The following is a 19,252-nucleotide window of genomic DNA, read 5'->3' as shown; positions in this document are numbered from 1 at the left end:
GATAGGAATATGGGTATTGTTAATGTAACTGTTCAGTAGAATACAAGTTGCCATTCTATGCCAGTTACGTGGAACAATGATATACAAATATCATATATAGTATAAGCTCCTCTGGATAAAATAATAAGTGTTTCCATATAGTTTAAGCATGTATCATAAAATATTCACATGTGTAAATATGCAGATAAACATTTTTGTATATGCAAAGGCTGTACATTAAACAGTTTGTGGTCCTTATCTCTAGAAAGTGGGACTGTGGTGAGAGAGAGCTGACGTTTCTTGCTTAGGTTTTTTAACTGGTTGAAACTTGCAGTTTAATTATATATTACTTTTAGGAATGGGCCATAAGGAATACATAAAGTACTTTACTAAAGAACATTGTTTTATTATTTCTAAAAAGTTACTTAACCTGATAAATTAGACATTTTTTTTCTTGTAGTCCATGCTTCTGGCATGTTGTAATTTCTTTTGGAAATTAAAGTTCTCTTTGTTACAAACTGTATACATTTTTCTAAGCTCCTATATGACACCCCCTCCCACCATTGTTCTGTGTGGTTCCTCTCTACTGTAGCACCTCTGGCAATGAAGTTAAAGGGAAGAAATCCACAAGTTCTCTGCAGCGTTTGTTCTCACGTTCACAGCTTTGGATAGTTATGATTTGGCATAATATATGTATATACTTCAAAATAATAGAGGAAGTATATTTAAATACCCATTTTCAGAAGTTGTCTTAGCTTCCTGAGAGACACTGAAGTCTAAATCATTAGTTTGGGGCCACAGACTTAGTTCCACATCTGTCTGAATTTTGTAGTCTTCTGTGTCCTACACAAAGTAAAATTGTGAACCAAGTACTGGATTCCGGTGTAGTTTATAAAGAGCCAAGGTATAAAACCAGTTCTAAGAGGATAATTGAGCACTGAAAATGCAAAAGAAGTACAAAGGCACTAAATAAGGGGGCCTGTGTTTTCAGGGGCTATTTTTGTGGCCCATGACCTTTGCACATTTGGGGGGTCAGCAGGCAGGGGTGTGTTTCTCTCTGAGAGCTATCTCCTCATCCATGTTCTGGCGCAGCTGAATTCTGCAGAGATGTGCCAACAGGCCAGATGTGTGTGAATTTGCCAGAGATAGCTGAAGGAGTACTGCAGTGAACTGAGAGAGTCTCTAGTAGCATATTTTTGCCCTATTTATGGCATTCTTAGTTAAGGAAGCCAAATAGTTCTCAGAGAAGAGGGACAAGTGTTCAGAAGAGTAAGAAAGAGAAGAGTTTTCTCATGTTGTCTTTATCTTCCTTAAAGGGACCAAGTATGGGAGAGGATGTAAGTGGAAGAAAAGAAATGCTCTTTGATCAGAAAGGAATATCAGTCTCAAGACTGTATTGGTCACCTGGTAAATGGACGTCTGCTACTTTGAAACACCAACCTAAGAGTTTTATTAATAAAAATCTGTTTCTCCTTAATCTCTATCTTTTGTTGATTTCCCATCTGTAATTTGCCATAATGATCTATTTTTGCCCCTGACCTGGAAGAGTGGAAAATGACAAAAAGAAAAATAATGAATAGTCGGTCTATCTGGTGTTGAAAGGTAAAAGGATCTCCCTGTCACAGGAAAAATAAAGTATGCCCTAGCAACTAAGGCAAATAGCTGAGTGATTCACTGTCATCAGGTTAGAAGTGCTGGACTTCTCCTGACACCAGTACAAACCCAGACCCATCCTGGAAACGCTCTGGCCCCTTCAGAGTGTTGTGCTGGGATGTTCGTCCAGCCTGACAGCCTGTCCAACCTTGCTGTGCCTCAAAGAAGTGAGTGGCCGGCTAATTGTTTTCAAATTAACTGCTGCTCGAACAAGGACACCCAGAGGAATTGTTCAGACTGGAGACTGCAAAATTCTTTCAGCCAGTGGAGCCCTGTCATCAACACGATAGCTGATAGCCTCACTGCTAAAAAACTGTCGGCAGAAAGGTGCTTCTGCTGGGCGGGAAAAGGCAGTTGTCAGCTGGACACTCTTTGCCTGGCATAGACATTTTGTGGTCTCCCCAGAGGTCCCCAACTCTGCAGATCCTGCCTTCTGGACAGCTCTGCACTGGGTTGGTTTTCCAGCTCCCAGAGGGCACCTTGGGGCAGCCTTCCCCTCAGCATCCTTCATGGCAGGGTTCTGGCAGAGGGGCTCTTCTCCCATCAACACCAGCTCTTTTTTTTTTTTTTGCTTCTTGTGACTTCCCACAGTGGGGCACTGGGCATAAATTCACCTAAACTTCAGAAGACAGGAGAGGGTGTGAGGGTAGAAGAATGTCAGTTTAATACTTAGTATAACCTGTGGCCTCCTAAATGACACACCTCCCTATGTCTTGTTTCTCACCATTCCTGTTTTTCCTGCTTCCAGTCTCAAAATGAATCTCTGCTTTCAGCTCACCTCCTTAAGTTGCTGGAATCTGGCAGGTTTGACTCTAAGGTATCTTAGGATATAACCCTTGCCAGGGATGGGAGAGGCCAGTGTGGTGCTGTTCCTAGCACTGTGTGCAGCTCCTGAACCAGCTGGACCTCTGATTTCACTCAGAAGTAGAAGATCAAAGCTACCTGATTCTCATCTCTGCCATCCTTGCCCCTCCTAGACAGGAGCCCCCCCCCCCCACACACACACACACTCATTCCTGAACCTGTCAGGGAGTTGCTACAAAAAGAGCCATTCTCCCCCTGCCCCCTCCTTGGAGATGTGACTTGCTCCTCAACTTCTGAAACCGTTGCTGTGGTAGGCAAGCTTCCTGATGGCCTCAGGCTTCTTTACCCAGGTTCCCACCGCCATCACTTCTTGGTCACATCCCTTCCTTTGCCATTTCAATTCCCCCAGTCCTTCTGGATGAGGTAATGGAATGTACATTCTCCTGATTCTCCATGTTTCTCCCATCTTAAGGAAAAACTCTCCTGACTTGAGGCTCACAGTTTTCCTGGCTCTTGGGGAGGACCCGCCCCTGATCTGCAACATGTCCACAGGGTCATCTCTTTGCATGGCATTGTGTACTTGCACCTGCTTGTTCAAACTTTCTCCATCCATGAGAATAAGTGTTCTTTTCTCCACCTACTTGAATCACATCTAGCTAGCTAGTCCTTTGTGTCTCTTCCCAATAACCTCTGCCAGTAGAAATTTTCTTTAATCTTAGCGTATTCATTCTTTGGCACATGACCATATGTGGTAATTCTGACAGTTGACTTTTACTTTGAATTATAATTTACATCTTCTAATATTGTTGAATGTTTTAAGTGTTGTGTTAATAACATACATGCTTATATTGTCGAGTTCTTCGAGAATAGAACCTTTGGGGAACTTTCTTTAATATAATTATTATCACACCTAAGCCTTGTATTTAAATTCCTGAAAATGTTTTACTGAACAAAATAACTAATCATGAATGAATGAATGTTTCAAGATGTTGGGAGAGCTTTGCTTTCTTTTGTTGCTGAATTTGCCAGCTATGACCTTTCTAAACAAAATTTCTGATGCAAGCTCATAGTTCTAACTTACCATGAAATTTGACAGATTTCTAGTAAAGTGGTTTGAACTCATCAGAAAAAGAATATTTTCGATTAAACTTTACAAATACAAAACAAAAGTTGTAGTAGAATTAAAATAGCGTCTGTATTCACCATCATCTCAACAAGTAGGAAAATACTGCAGCCTTAAGGGAAAGCCTAACTTTATATGGTATTAATCTCTATAAAATGTTCCTTTTGTCTTTTTGTTCCATAATAGAAAAGAAAAATTGTTCTTGAGTTAAAAGAGAAAACTGGACCAGTAAGCCTAGAAACTTCTTTTAATTGCTCACTTGTTTTTCTAGGAGCATCAAAGAGAATGGGAATGATTAAGGGTTTAGGGGATAAAAATACTATTATTTATGTCTCATGATACAGTGAGAACTCACCACAGGATGCTTTTTGCTATACATTGAACATTCACTGCTATCAAAGTCCTTTTCATTTTAGGAAACTGTACCCAGCTGAGTAATTTAAGTAGGGGAAGATTTGGAAGATTGAGAACTGCTAAACGTGGGAGGAGGGGGGAGGGAGATTGCAACCACTGATCCGTCCTCTACTTTGATTTCTCTGCCCTGTGCTATCTCTAGAAAGCAGTATGTCATCCCTCACTGCAGCGGAACAGATTCATACATATTTACTAGTTGCAAATTATGAATGTGCAGCCCAGAGAGTAGCAGTGTTCTTTGTCTTCCTACTTTTCTTCCTCACTAATGATTCAAAATTCTTTATATACTCAGAACCGGGAGACTGGTTTTGTAGCTTGTCATATCCTTTGTACAACCAATTAGGTCTTTGTCACTTACATGGAATTTTATTTACCAGTTTGGAAGTTTATATGGAGGTAGACTGAGATTTTCTCCATCCTGTGTCCAGCCTTTGATGTAATGATTTATGAAGGTACTAGGAGAGATATTGATCCTGCTAATAGCTTCTGCCTTGCCACATAATGTTTTACATTTTACTCAGCTAAAAGACCATATTCCCTTTCTCCTCATCTGATTGACCATAAATGCTTTGGCCTTTCCTCGATAATTATCTCACTTACCAAAGCAGTGGGTAAAAGTCAAGTATTTATAGACTAATTAGTGAAGTCAACATGCCTAAGTAGGGTATTTTACATAATACCAAGAAATATGGTACAGTACTATGAAATTAGCAAAGTTTGGTATGAGGCAAAAAAGCAAGGGCCAAGAATGCCAATGGTGGAGGCTGGATGCTGTGGTAGCAGCTGGCTGTGGTGGCAGTGGGCTGCAGTGTGAGTGGCAGGATACAGCCAAGGTGCTGCTCTGATAACAGCATTCTTGCTCTGTAGCTTCTCCCCTTGCTCCTCACTTCTTTTTACTTACGAAAGTTTTGGAATATTAGTGAGGTCTGATTTGACTTCAGGATTTTTTTTTTTTTTTGAAGTTTACTATCTTATGATACAAACAAATGTCTTTGGCATCATTTAAAACACTTGAGTTCTGGGGTAGAATGCAAGATCATTTTGTTATATATAAAGCTATATTACACGTTTGAAATGCATTCATTCTTGTCCATTGTATAGTTAGCTTGACTTTGAAAGTTAGAAAAACACTGCTGATGTGTCAGTTGTGGGCTAGGAGTCAGAAAACATGGTTTGGGTTCTGGCTTTGTAAGCAATCACTGCACGTCCTCATGCTGGCCACACAAGCCCTTTGGGTACCAGTATCCTCCTTTTGAAACTAGAGATACAACATATTATAAAAATCAAAGGGGATAATGAATATCCAATACTTTGTAAATTGTACAGCACTGTAGAGATGAAATACTTTTTAAAACTCATTTACAGTTGCATAAGGGCCAGTGAAGGATTTCTTTCAAGATAAACGTGGGCAGAAATAGGATTGCAGCCTAGTCTGCTATTAAGTTAGTATGTTTTTGCCAGTGATCCGATGTACAGCTAGATCCTCATGTAACTTGCCTTCTGCACCCCATATACTTTTAGACAGGATGAAAAATCTCTTAGAATCTCCGAAGGAGGTGGTGGGATTTCTTTGGAAATAAGAAGGAATATCTCATTAGCTAGGACTCATGTGTAATGATTGCTATTTCCACCAAGTAGCAGTTATGCATTTGGAAAGATCCTTTATGCTTTCTCAGAGTATTCTAGACCTAGAATGGGAAACAAAGCCGGCCACAGACCAGCAGTACCTCAGTCTGTCTGCCCCAAGTGAACATCCCTGGACATCTGATTTATGCCTACTTTTGTTTGTTCATTATCCTGTACTTCCTTTAATCCCTTTACTTGTCATCATCCACAGGAACTAACAATTTGCAAAACCAGATGATAAAGCAAAATTGAAGCCCACCCATGACATCAAAAAGGGATAAGGCAGGCGTATTTAAATGAGCCAGCTTTAAAGAAGTGGTGAGTACCTGCACATGAATGAGGTGTGAACTTTCTGACCTTGTCATCAAGGGCTGCCCGGGCTCAAGTGCTATCTGTCTTATGTGTAACATTTGTTTGGTTTGGTTTTATTGGGGTGGGGGGGATATGTGCAAAACAAAATCATGTTGAAATGATGGTGGTCATATGTTCACTGTTAATTTTGTCATGACTGTTCTATAGACCACTCAACGTAAGTTCCACAATTCAGCACATAGATGTTATTAATATAGATACACAATTCTAATCCTAGTACAATTACCTGTATTCAGTTTTTTAGCTATCAGTCATTTTTCTATCTTCCCTACCTCCTGGTGCCCCTCACACTCATGTTTAGGTGCCAGTAGGTATCTAGGTATCTAGATTTTAGGTATCTAGAATTTAGATAACTAGATTGCCCCTGACATCCTAAATTTCCCAATTTGTTTCAGGACCCCTCAACCCCTCTTTTTTTGGTTCTATTTCCACCTACAAAATATCTCAGCCTCCAAAATTGCCTTTTCTTCCTTGGTATTATTAAAAACTGTCCCCTCCTCTTTTCTTGTTACAATTGGCTAAATTACCAGTTGATCACTAAATTATAACAATGTAGCATCCTAATTTATAATAAAGTGTCTCTAACCAATGATGCTCCTCCTTTAATTCTCAATTCTCCCTTATTTAAACTTTAAAGGAGAAAGATGATCTTCAGGTATGCTATTTACATGGCAAAGCAATAATTTGTTTGTTTACTAGTTCACTACTTGAGTGGCTGGTCTTCCCTGGATGTAGTAAGATAGGTGAAGGACTGTGAGGGTATGTAAATCCTTCTGGGCAGGTGTGTCCTAGACCTCACCTTATGACATAGGAACTTTTTGATGTCAAGCTCATCTTGGTTCTACCATTTAGAAACAAGTGACCATGTTCTTCTTTGTGCCTGCCCTGTAGGCAGCAACAATTTCACAACAAATGGGGAAAATAATAATAATTACAAAGATAAGTGGAAGCAAGCCAGGTATGGAGCTGCATGGAGAAGACAAAGCTGGAGGAGTTGTAATTTAGCCTTTTTTTCTCACCCTGAGGTTCTGGGTAATTGAAAAAGAAGAAAGGCAGAATAAGAGATGGTATGAAAGGGAAAGGGGAGAGGTTCAGGGAATACAGTGAGGGCTACATTTTTTAGTTAAAAGCCTCAAGGTTAATAAATATATTATGATGTATTGTTTACCTCCAGGAGCAGAGGTTAACTCTTTTCTATGGCCTCTAGGAGTTTCAGAAATCAATTGGCTTGTGGCCTCTCTGGCATGCCCCTCTGGAGATATCAGAGGACATCTCCCACAGTGAGGTTGAGGCTGTCAATGAATACTTACACATTTTCTTTTTAATCATTTGCTACCCTAATTCAGAATGCCTAGAAAGGTTTGGTAAGAGATCAGAAATCTCTCAGAGGGACAAGGCTAAAGGTCCTTGCCTTTTCCTGCTGAGGTTTCAGACAACTCAGGGACCAGGGCTTCAGATGGAGACTGGGGCAGGCCAGCAGGACACTGAAATTCAGAGAGGCTAAGGACAAAACCCAGCTCCTTCTAAAATGAATGATTCCTAAACTGAAGAAGCAAGTGGGGAGAAATTAAATGTGTGTGAAAATAATTTAAATACAATAAGCTTACTGCATAAAGTTCAAGTTGAAACCACTTCATCTATCTGAGTTAGTGCCCAGGTGTGGCTCTGTCAGCCCATCCTTACCTGCCCTGATCATGGCCAGAGAAGAGGACACGGTATGGAATCGCTGGAAAGCTGGAACAGCTTCTAGGGCAATTGTGCCATTAGAATATTGGGGGCAATTGTGCCATTCGAATATTGGGTGCAATTTAACTTGGTATTAAGATGCCATTTTTTTTTTGCTTTGCAGTCATCATATTATCAAATATAATCATCCATGGTTGCAGCCTATTAAACCCATAACTATCAAATTTGACTAAATGGTAGTGTACCTTTTAAGATAAAAATGTTTTTGTTGTATAAAAATGCTTTGTAGCTTTAAAAGGTCAGTAGCTTCCTAGAGCAGAAATATGCCATGTAATTTTTAGAAGATAAATAATCCCCTAAACTTGATTTAATTGCTCTCTTTTGAAGGATCCCCATGGACAAATGTCAGCTCTGTTCTGTTAGGTGTGTTATGCTTGGAGGAGGACTTGAGAAAGCATTTCTTAAATCTGCAATTTTCTATTTCATTTTAAAAATCCAAACAAAATTATATTTAGGATCTTTTGAAGTGTTTTCTGAAGTTTCTTATAGAAAAAGAAACCATATCTTAAGTGATAAGGGTATTTGAGGATGTTACTAGGATGAAACACAATTTCACAGGATTTACTTTACAAATATGGATTGTTTATTATCTAAACTCTTAAACAATTAAGAGGCATATTTTGTGATATAAAACCCTTGCCGAGCACAAACTGATGATTTAAATTACTATTGTAAGACCTTAAAAGGTTCATTGGTCGAAGATGATTAATGCTCCCTTCAAGATAATACAAAATGCATCTCCTTTGCTATGTACAAATATCCTAAAAATAACTATCAGAATCCTTGTAAGGAAAAGAATTGTAGTAGGACTTTTTGATATATAATTGTCAGAAACTTATTTAAGCTCTCTGAGCCTCTTGTTTTTTATATATTAACAAGACCAGTAATAATTTAACCCTCTCAGAGTTTGTATGTTGTTAACTGAGGCACTAACCCTCTCAGAGTTTGTATGGTGTTAACTGAGGCACTGAACAGCCTTGAGATGTGCAGTCACATCTTATCTCAGGCAGGGATTCAATGCACCTTATCTGGAGTCAGTAGAAGATAACTGTGTAGAGGGACTACTCTTAAAACTCCCCGAAATTTCTCCTAAAGAGCAGCACGTGTGGTTCTCTGCCTTCTTGTGCCACCCATTGAGAAGTCTAGCATAGTCCATTGTCTCTCCAGTGTGAAACCAGATTCTCACAGCCAAGCACGGGAGGTAAATGTCAAGTGGAATGAGAAGTTACATTTGGGTGACTCCACTTGTGTGTGGCACACCTAACTCCATGCATTGAACAGTTCACAGTAATTGACTTTTGCCTTGACACTCACACATTGATATAAGTCTCTCCTGAAACTGTAGGCCCTGAATGTGATATTCATTCACTACACCTTTAAACACCTTGATCAATAGGGTTCAAAGACAGGGATGGTTCTAAAACCTGAGATGCTGAAAGTGGGTTATTATGGAATAATGCTCATTTCCATCCAAGGCTGAGGAGGAGACCTGTGAACATTAGGCTCAGGGTACATATATAATTTGCAGAATGCAAAGGAGTATTCTCTAGACTCCATTTATGTAGTTAGTGTATTTTAAGTAGTGGTAAATTTCAGCAATGTTAAAAATAACATCATCTGAATAGTCATGCATTGCTGTTCCATAGACTGTTTTTACATGAAGTATCTTTGATCATAATGGAATACGAAACCTATATTTTTGTGAAGTCAGAAGATGAACTGAGGGTATAACTGAAGTTGGGGATGAATCATGATTATTTTACTAGGCTTGGTGTTGAATAGAGAAGCTAGCACTTCCTAATGAATTATTTTAAGTTCCTTTAGCAGTTAATATTTTACTGTTCTTGTCTGAGTTCGGGCCTTCAAGACTAGGTAAAAATGCATTTCTCAGTTGCTAAATTTTCAAGTTTTCATCTACAAGATAACAACATCAAAGACTGAAGTTTTGCTGGAGAGTGTTTCAGAATTATTTCAGAATAAATTCAGTATAACTGACATTATAGTAGGCCTATCAGTATACCCCAAGAAAGAACTGCCTCCATCAACAACAGCCCAGTTTCGTAAATTTACATCTTTTGTGGCAAATATTGTCCTAGGTGTCAAGGACAGAAAAAGAAGCAAGGAGGAATAAAAAGTTACAAAATGTGTGGTAAATTTTCAACTCAGGGAAGCATGAGTATGTTGTGGGACAATCACCAAAAAGAGAGAATCTGGACCAGCTCTTTGGTTTTTTAATTAACCATTTCTAAGTAAACAACTCAGTGGAATTTAGAGAGTGTGTCTGCAGAAGATAGTACCTTGATTTGCCTTGAAAGGCTTTTGAGGAAAAGAGGAGGAAATAGGTAAGTGGAGGCAGCAGATGGATGTTACCATAACATTTGGTCTTAGAGGGCAGCTTACTTCCCTGGTGAAAGCACATCAAGCTTTCCTGTGGAAGCCAAATCACACCCCATCGTCCTTGTGGAATCCAAGGGATGCAGCTGCAGGAGCGGGTCCCCAGGGAGGTCCTGTGATCCAAGCCAGGCTTCTGAAACCCAATCCAAAGACATTTGTTGAACTCTAGGAGGAACTTTTGTTTTGTTTTGTTTTAACAGTGAGATTGTTAGTTACATGATTCATTGTAAATCTGGAGCTTCTGGAGTTATTTTGTTTTCATTTAAACATACCCTGCTTAAAGTTGAGCCAATGCAGAGGGCAACAGAGTTAAGAGATGGAGAAAGGTTCTCATGATGTAATATCCTAGGTCCACCCATACCTGAACCAAAGGGGCTTTGCATTTAAGTCTGTCTCTATTCCCCCCTTTCACTTTAGCTGCTTGGAGTTGGCTTCCTGCCACTGGCAACTGGAATAGCATTAACAAAGTTGTTTTTCTGTTGTTGTTGTTTTGTTTTGTTTTTGCAGGGAGGGTTTAGGAATTGCTTTGCTTTTAAAAAAATTTGGTTATTTTGACTTAAAAAGAAACTGGGAGTTTCCACATAAATATATTTTGAAAGAGAAATTTTCTTTTTCTCTAATATCTTCCAAATATCAAAAAATGAAGTTCAGTTCTAAAACCAGTGTTCCATTTCAAAATAGAATTTTGTGTATCAGTTACACAAAACATAGAAAGTCATTGTTTTTCTGCAAAAAGTTTATTGTGTTTTTATATACTCTCCAGCTACTCTCTTGCTAGGTTTCTGGACATGGATTCCCCCAGCTGTGGGGAAGTGAGCCTACAACCAGGTTAGGGTTGCACCAGCCTCATCTGACAGCACTGATAGCTGTCTCTCTTCTGGGGTTCACAGGATGTCTCCTTAGTACCAGAGACCCACTTTCTGGAGTTGCCTCTTAGGAGATCATCTCTTATTCAGCCCTAGTACAGGTTTTGTGAGCCATCTGAGGATATGTGGACAGGACATATTTCAGTGCGACCATGCCTGATAATATCTGAGCAGTGTCATTAACTCAAACTTGTCATTTCAAATTGTTAAATTTCTGGATTTTGTTGCTGACCAGTTTTTCCAAACAAAAGTATTCCCTTTAAACCAATATGAATAAAACTAACTAAAATTGCACCTATATTGGTCTTATCTGGTGATTATTTAGGAAGTTCACTTTCAGATCTTTCTCTTTGATGTCTTTAATCAGTTACCCCTGCCAATCAAAGATACCTTTTATCTTCACACATCATTGATGAATTTTTAAAAAAATTTGCTTCCCTCTTGCACTTATCCTCTTATTTACCTGGAAGCCCATAGGAGGTTAATGTGTTCTTCCACAAGGCTCTCTGGCTGTTTGAAACCATTTCCTTTCCATGCTGTGTCACTGATTTATCTGCATTTCAGGAAACCAGAATAGGTACAGACTTAAGAACATGAATTTGACAAAAAACGGTTGATTGTGTTGGGAAAATCTTTCCTCCTGGAAGCAAAATTTGAACCTCGCTAAAGAGCCTTGTTGCCCAGTTGGTCTGTGGACCTGGGCTGGGGCTCTCAGAAGATACTCTGATCTAGTTCAGAGGCAAGAAGATGGGCCAGGCCCACTCTTCCATGATGTGTGGCTGGCTGAGCCAGTTTCGCCAACAATGAGCTTGCAGGCACTGTTGAAACAGTAATCCTTAATTGGCCCACAAGGAACTGTTGACAGCTCTGATGGACACAATATCTTTATTTACTTATTTTTACCCTGCCTGCATCATCTCTGTTGAGGCACTTTGTGGAAGGCACTCATTTCCAGCGAAACAATCTGACAAGGGGACTTGGCAACTCAGTCCTCAGGATGCAGTGAGAAGGATAGTTCAGATTAGTCTGTACTGTTTTGGCTGTTTTCTGGTGTTGTGTGTATCTGTTTAAGCTACTAGGAAGAATGAGACGGATAGGTGAGAAGTGTGGTAGTAGGTGACAGATCTTACTATTTTGTTTTTAGACACAAATTGTCATTGCAGTTCAGTCTAGATTGAATTGCAGATAATGAAAAAGCAGAAACTGAGGTTGCAGGGAAGTTAACTCTGTGCTGTCAACATCTGTGTAGGCCCCAAAGGAATGAGTCCTTAGAATGTGGTAAACTGAGGACACGAAGAGAGGTGGCAGAGGGTATTTAGTTTGATTTAGATTCCTTTCACTTGTTTCCCTTTGCAGGGAGAGTGACAGGAACTTCATGCCACCCACAAGCCCCTGCGGGATATGACCCTGCTGCCACCAGTGACCATTCTCATGCCTGTGCTCAGTGTTCACCATGCTTCAGAGATGCAGGTGGAGCGTATCTTCCACTGACACCACAGGACATTGCATCTTCTGCCTGGGATACTCTTGACCAGAACTGAGGCTTGGCAGCTCCTTCTGACCCTTTAGCTTTTAGCTGGAATGCCCACTCCTCTGAGGGACCTTCTCTACACCTACCTAAAAGTGTCTCCACTCCATAGCCAGTGACCACATTTTAAGTTCTTCATGGCACTTACCATTATTTGATGATGTTCTCCTAATTTTTTTGCTTCTCTATTTTTGTCTCTTCCTACTAGAATACCTGTTTTATGAAGGCAAGGATCTTTTTAAAAAATACTTTTTCAGTTGTAGATGGACACAATATCTTTATTTACTTATTTTTATGTGGTGCTGAGGACTGAACCCAGTGCCTCACACATGCAAGGCAAGTGCTGTACCACTGAGCTACAACCCCAGCCCTGCCACTGTATTCCCAGCACTTCAGTATTTTCCAACACAACATAGGGTCTCCTTTAACACTGAGCATATAAACTTCCCACACCTGTTTGAATTCTGACCCATTATTTTATGATTCACACCTAAACAAGCAGTTTTATTGCCCTTTTCCATTATGGGTAAAATGTCAACCTATTCACATAGCACCCTCCACACACTGTGCTCTCCACCTAATACCCACTGGAGTCCCTGTAACTGGTTTTAGTGACTGGTGACTGGTTTTAGTTAGTGAAAGTGGAGAGATGATTTTGGAGACACATATCAGATACTTGCATAGAGGTGACACCCTCCTGTGACATGAACACCCATCTTCTGGTGCTGCGGAGCATGCATATTTTTACACAGCATGGGCATTAATTTAAAAAATTAACAGCTCCCTAAAAGTTTTTGTAATCTCTCCATCTTCAACTTTGCTTTATGAATCATGGTTCCAGCCCTTGGGAAGAAAAGCAGAAGCAGGTGTCCAGAAAGCTTAGCATCCAGGTGACCTCACAGTGACCAGGGCCCACAGACCAGGCCTCCATCTGAGGCTGCTCACGGCATCTGATTCCATCACATTTGCTCCACCCTTGGGGCCTTTTATTTATGTGTGTGAGAGAGGAAAGAGAAAGGAACTTGACAAGAAGATTTTTTGTGAGGCAGTTGAATAGCAGAATAGACAACAAATGCCACCCTAGGGTAAGCTGGAAAGGCTAGTTGCACAAAAATTGCATTTTTCATTATTATTTTAAAGATGGAAGGATGGGAAAATGCAGCAGCTTCCTACACCTCAGGTCCTTTAGAGATGAGTGTCAGCTCACTGAAACACACATGGCCTCTTTCATGTCCTGGCACAGATACTTTGATTTTAATGATATCTGGAATTCATTTGAGATAGAAAAGAGATGGTGTTGAACTCTGTGCTCCCTCGGCCCCTGGACTCGGCCCTGTGGTTGCCAGAGCATGGGGCTGCCTGTGAGGTCTGCTCAGAGGTGCACCTGCCCCCTAAAGAGGATAAGGATTCAGAGGACAGGACACTTGGAGAAGGGTTAGGGGCGTAGGGTGGTGTTTATATGCAGAAGGAAGAAAGTTTTTTGAGGAAAGTAACTACTGGCTTCTGTTCAAGATGGTTGATTGTAGGCTTGCTTCAGAATGAACCAACTCCTCTCTCTTATAAACTCATTTATTTCTTTTGAAGATAAGCAAAAATCTGACTCCCTCCTTAGCCTAAGCATGCCACTGGTCTTGACCAGCAGGTGCTTTCAATTACTGGCTTTTGCCTGAGCTGAGATGTGTTAAATTTCTGCCAGGTAAGGAGAAGCTTGCTTGATGAAGCCTGACTTCTGTCCCCTTATTAGTTGGATCATTTGGAAAGTGGTGGTTCCTATTGTGGCTATGTTTCCAGTCCAAAAAATTAACAAGCTAATGTGGGCATTGTAATTGGTTTTTATAGTTATTTTGGCAATGAGCGTATTCCCTTATCAAGAAAACAAAACAGCACCCTTTCTGCATTCAATTCTGTCAACTTTTATTAAACATCAACTGTGTGTTGGGCCCTGTGTCGGCCCTCAGGGGAGGAAAAGTGATGAAATATGCTCTTCACAACAGTGGGAAACAAGATGCTGGCTTCTGTGTGGGGAGACAAAAGACACTGTTGCGGCTGAGGCTCTCATTTTATTGATTCAAAAATGCTTATTTATTGAATGCTTAACATTTGTCAGGCACTTTGCATGAATCTCCCCCACTCCTTGCAGCAGTCTGGTTCAGGTGATAATACTGATGTTACAGTCAACGAAATGGAGGCTCAGAGAGAGTGAGGGATTCCCAAGCTCATACAACAAGGAAGGACTTCTGATGTTTTGTGTGTCTATTTTTCCGTCAGATCACAATTTAGATAGGAAAGTATTTTTAAATAAAACCACCTCATAGGCTGATTAAGGTCACCTACAAAAGAGACGAAGGAGAAAAATGATCTTCATAGTCTTAAACAGCTCTGTGATCTAGCATAGCTCAAAGATTTTAGAACTTTTAACAGAGAATCAACATCAAGAATTTCTGAGAAGTTGGAAGTAAGGATTTCTTTTCTGCTTCATTTTTAGAAACAGAAGCAAAGAAAACTCTGTGGTTTGTTCTGAAGGTATATAACACAAGTAAAATAACAGTTTTTACTGTTGGAAGGAGGCAGGGGACCTTAAATACTGTAGCTTAGTGACTCATTTTACTACAAACCATGGTGCAAATGAGAAATCAATAGACAATGTACATATTCCTGCACAGTTTACTCACGTGTGTGAAACAAAGGTTCCATGAAGTATTACTTCACTTGCACAGCTGCCATGACAACACCCCCCCCTTCCTTTCCCCGTCCTGTGTTCCATGCACAACATGCTTACCCCGCCCCCACCACATATACTTCTTGCTGGAGACTGAATGCTGTGTCTCCCCCAAAGGCCTACGTTGACATCCTAATCCCCAAATGACGTTATTAGGAGGTGGGATCCTTGGGATGTCATTAGGTTATAAATGGGAAACTGCCCTTATAAAAGAGACCCTAGATAATTGCTCCCTCACCTTCTGCCATGTGAGGACTCAGCAGGAAGGCAGCTGTCCCTGAACCTCATGAGACCCTCACCAGACACCAAATCTGCTGTCACCCTGCTCTGAGACCTCTGCCTCTAGAATGTCACACGTCTGGTTCTCACAGGTCTGTGGCATTCTGTTACAGCAGCCAGAGTGGACTATGGCACCTGTACTTTGAATTCTGAGGAACCCTGCCATCGCCACCACTTCATCTTTGCAGATGAGGGATGTATGTCCTCTGTCACTGGCACTTTGCAGGTTTTGACTGCTGAGGGGAGTTTCTCCCAGTAAATGAAGCTTTCATATGTTCAAAAAAACTTTCTCTTTTGTGTGTGTGTGTGTGTGTGTGTGTGTGGAGGGGATTGCTTTTTTTTTTTTATCTTTTTAATTTTTTATTGTTGGCTGTTCAAAACATTACATAGTTCTTGATATATCATATTTCACAATTTGATTCAAGTGGGTTATGAGCTCCCATTTTTACCCCATATACAGATTGCAGAATCACATCAGTTACACATCCATTGATTTACATATTGCCATACTAGTGTCTGTTGTATTCTGCTGCCTTTCCTAGGGGATTGCTTTTTGACCTACTTTTTTACAACTGGAAAGAGAAGAAAATTTTGTCAGTCTCAACAGTCTTACAATTCCATTAGAAATTTTATCCTTTTCATTTTAGAAAGAACTCAAAACTTGAAAACCTAAATAAAATCCAGGCCCAGTAAATGATTGGAGTGTTATCATTTCAATTACAAGCATGGTTGTGTAATGGAAATGCTTCTTTTGAAAGCAGTGGTACTGGAGTTTTGTGTTAGGGAAAAATAAATTATGTTTTCCCAGGATTGTCTATTTCAATTTTATTTTCTTGGGGAAAAAAAACAGAATATAATGAAACTTCTGTGTATTAATTTTTTTAGAGCTTGTGTCAACCTGGTCTCACTTCTGATGTTTTCTCTCTGAACTGTATTGTGTCTTTTTAAAGGAAAATAGTATGTGGTGCACTGTTTAGTTTTATTTGAAATCATTTTAGCCTAAAAACTGCAGGAAAAAAAAGTGATGTCATTAGGAGGTGGGGTCTTCAGGAAGCACTTTTCCTTTCACTAGGACCCTCCCCTCCCCTCACCACCTAACAGACTTCAAAGCTACAGAATTGGAACTGTGAGAGATTTCCAGAGCTTGCCATTTTAAAAGTGTTGTAAATAATGGAAATAAGATAAAATAACAGCCAGTGGATTTGATAAGTGGGCTATAAATATCAGACTTCGCTGTAAGTATAAATTCACTATAAACACTCCCATTAGCATGTTACTTGATACAAATCATGGACATCATCCTCCATACTACCCTTACTCCTCACAGGAGGTACCACTATCCCCTATTGAGCCAGGCATGGTGGCACACACCTGTAATCCCAGCTACTCAAGAGGCTTAAGCAGGAGGATCACAAGTTTGAGGACAGCCTGGGGAACGTAATGAGACCATGTCTCAAAATAAAAAATGAAAAGGGGTGGGGATATAGCTTGGTTGTAGAGCATCCCTGGATTCAATCCCATATATATATATATATCACACCCACAGAAAAAAAGCCATCACATCCTGTTGATTAGCCCTCAGCAACAACTCATTTCCTATGTACTTCTATTTCTCAAATCAAAGGTACTACTTTATTTTGGGGGAGGAGGGTCTTTAGAATACTGAAATGGTTGTCTTATCACCTACTGAACTCCATCCTTGCTTCCTATAATCAATTTTTACCCAGACACCCGAATAAACAGTTAAAAACACAGGCTGGGAGTGTAGCTCAGTGATAGAGCACTTGCCTAGCCAAGCAGGAGGCTCTGGGTTTGATACCCAGCATAGCAAACAACACAAAATAAAACAAAATGTAAATCCAAACGTGGCATTGCCATACACAGTAGGAAGTACATTTCTAACAAAGTCAACAACCCCACAAAGCTCAACAGGATCCAGTTTATGCCCATTTCTCATCACTTCTTGCGTCTTTGACCTCCTTTCCATTCCTTTAACTCTCTGAGCCTATCCTTCAACATACCTTTCTATGACAAGTATCATGAGCTTTGTTTGAAAACATACACCTTAAGAAACATTTATTATATTGCTGTTACTTTATGTACATTATAATGCTACCTTTTTTAAGAAATAGAAAGGAAAGAAGGTTGATTGAGAACACTCTAGGTTTCAAAGCTTTAAATTTTGTATTATCCTCATAAGACCCACATTTGTAGTTGATACTTACGTTAAGAAAAGCTGAAGGGATAGTAAGATAGTAGACCTAAATCCAAATATGTTAGCAATGAAATTAATTGTAAACAGACAAAATACTCCAATTAAAAGTCAAATATTGTTGGAATAAATAGATAACCTACAACTTAATGATACTGTTAAGAGATATATCTAAAATATAAGAATGTAAAAAGATTAAATGTAAAAAGATGAAAAAAGTCTAAAATGCAAATACCCCAATGCCCCTTCTCAGAAAAGGGATATAATAAATACCAGATATAAAGAGGATATTTTCAAGTGTGAAAGTTTTAATTCACCTGGAAGAAAGTAAACCCAAAGTTTTAGTCACTTTAGTCATTAACATAAACTAATTAAAGCAAAGATTGACAGAAGAGGTAAAAGAGAAAAACACACAGATAGTAAGAGATTGTGATATATAGCTTTCAGTAATTGAGAGCAGAGAAAAGCCAAGCATTTAGCAGGTTTGTATAACCTGATTATAAACTTTACTTATGGATACGTAAAGACATTGAACACACAAGTACAGAAACTCTTTTTCTAGTACACATGGGACATATGAAAAACTTGGCTAGATAGTTAGCCCGAAACAACTCTAAAATTATTTCAAAGAATTAAAAACTTAAAAAGGATTAAAATTTGATCATGATTCATTTAAATTACAAATTAGCAATGTCAATTCTGAAAACAATACTAATTTTTTTTTGTACCAGGGAGTGAACCCAAAGGTGCCTAATTACTGAGCCACATCCCTGACACTTTTTATATTTTATTTAGAGACATGAACTTGTGATCCTTCTGCCTCAGCTTCCTGAGCCTCTGGGATTATAGATATGTACCACCACACTGGGCAACAACAATAAAATCTTGAATGTTCTCATATTTTAAAATGAAAAATTTCACTTCTACATAGTTATAGTTCAAAACAAAATCACAATGGAAATGACATGATATTTTGAACTGAATGATATTAAAACTTTGGTATACCAAAATATATACATGCAGCCAACACCGTCTTTGAGGGAAATGAATACCCTTAAATGAAAGTCAGAAAGAAGTCTGAAAAATTAATAAATTAAACAGCTATATCCAGAAATGTTTTTTAAAAGGGAAAACTAAACTGAAATCAAGTGGAAAGAAGAAAAAATAAAGGGCAAACAGAAAACAATGACAATTAAAAACAAAGAATACATAGCAGAAACCATCACTAAAGCCAAAAATTTTTTTCTTTGAAAAATATACTAAAATTAGTAATTTCCCACAAAGAAAAAGAGATTAAAACAATACCTGGGCGGGCATTAGGGATGAAAAAAAAATCATCAGTTTTTTACAAACATTGAGAGAATAATAAGAGGGTATTACCAACAACATTGTCAAACAAGTGTAAACTTTCTGAAGAAACAATAGCAAGTCAAGTCTGGTAAATTAATAAAATGTTAATAAGTGAGTAAATTGGGTTTAAACCTGCAAAACAAGACTAGCTTAATGTAACTTTTCATGTTGATTTTATAAAGGAGAA

At 39.2% G+C, this 19,252-nt stretch overlaps 1 protein-coding gene across 5 annotated transcripts in view; it reads left to right on the top strand.

Annotated features, from left to right (window-relative positions):
• Window positions 1-19,252, top strand: part of Enox1 (ecto-NOX disulfide-thiol exchanger 1) — a 538,862-nt gene that overhangs the window by 192,575 nt on the left and 327,035 nt on the right. For all 5 annotated transcript variants that reach the window (XM_027928919.2, XM_071610779.1, XM_071610780.1 and 2 more), the window contains one exon: window positions 5,811-5,917. The gene's annotated coding sequence lies outside the window, so the exon portion shown is untranslated. The remainder of the gene's footprint in view (window positions 1-5,810; window positions 5,918-19,252) is intronic.

The sequence above is a fragment of the Marmota flaviventris genome, chromosome 4 (assembly GCF_047511675.1).
Source record: "Marmota flaviventris isolate mMarFla1 chromosome 4, mMarFla1.hap1, whole genome shotgun sequence".
Lineage (NCBI taxonomy): Eukaryota > Metazoa > Chordata > Mammalia > Rodentia > Sciuridae > Marmota > Marmota flaviventris.
This window is presented reverse-complemented; position numbering and strand designations above follow the sequence as displayed.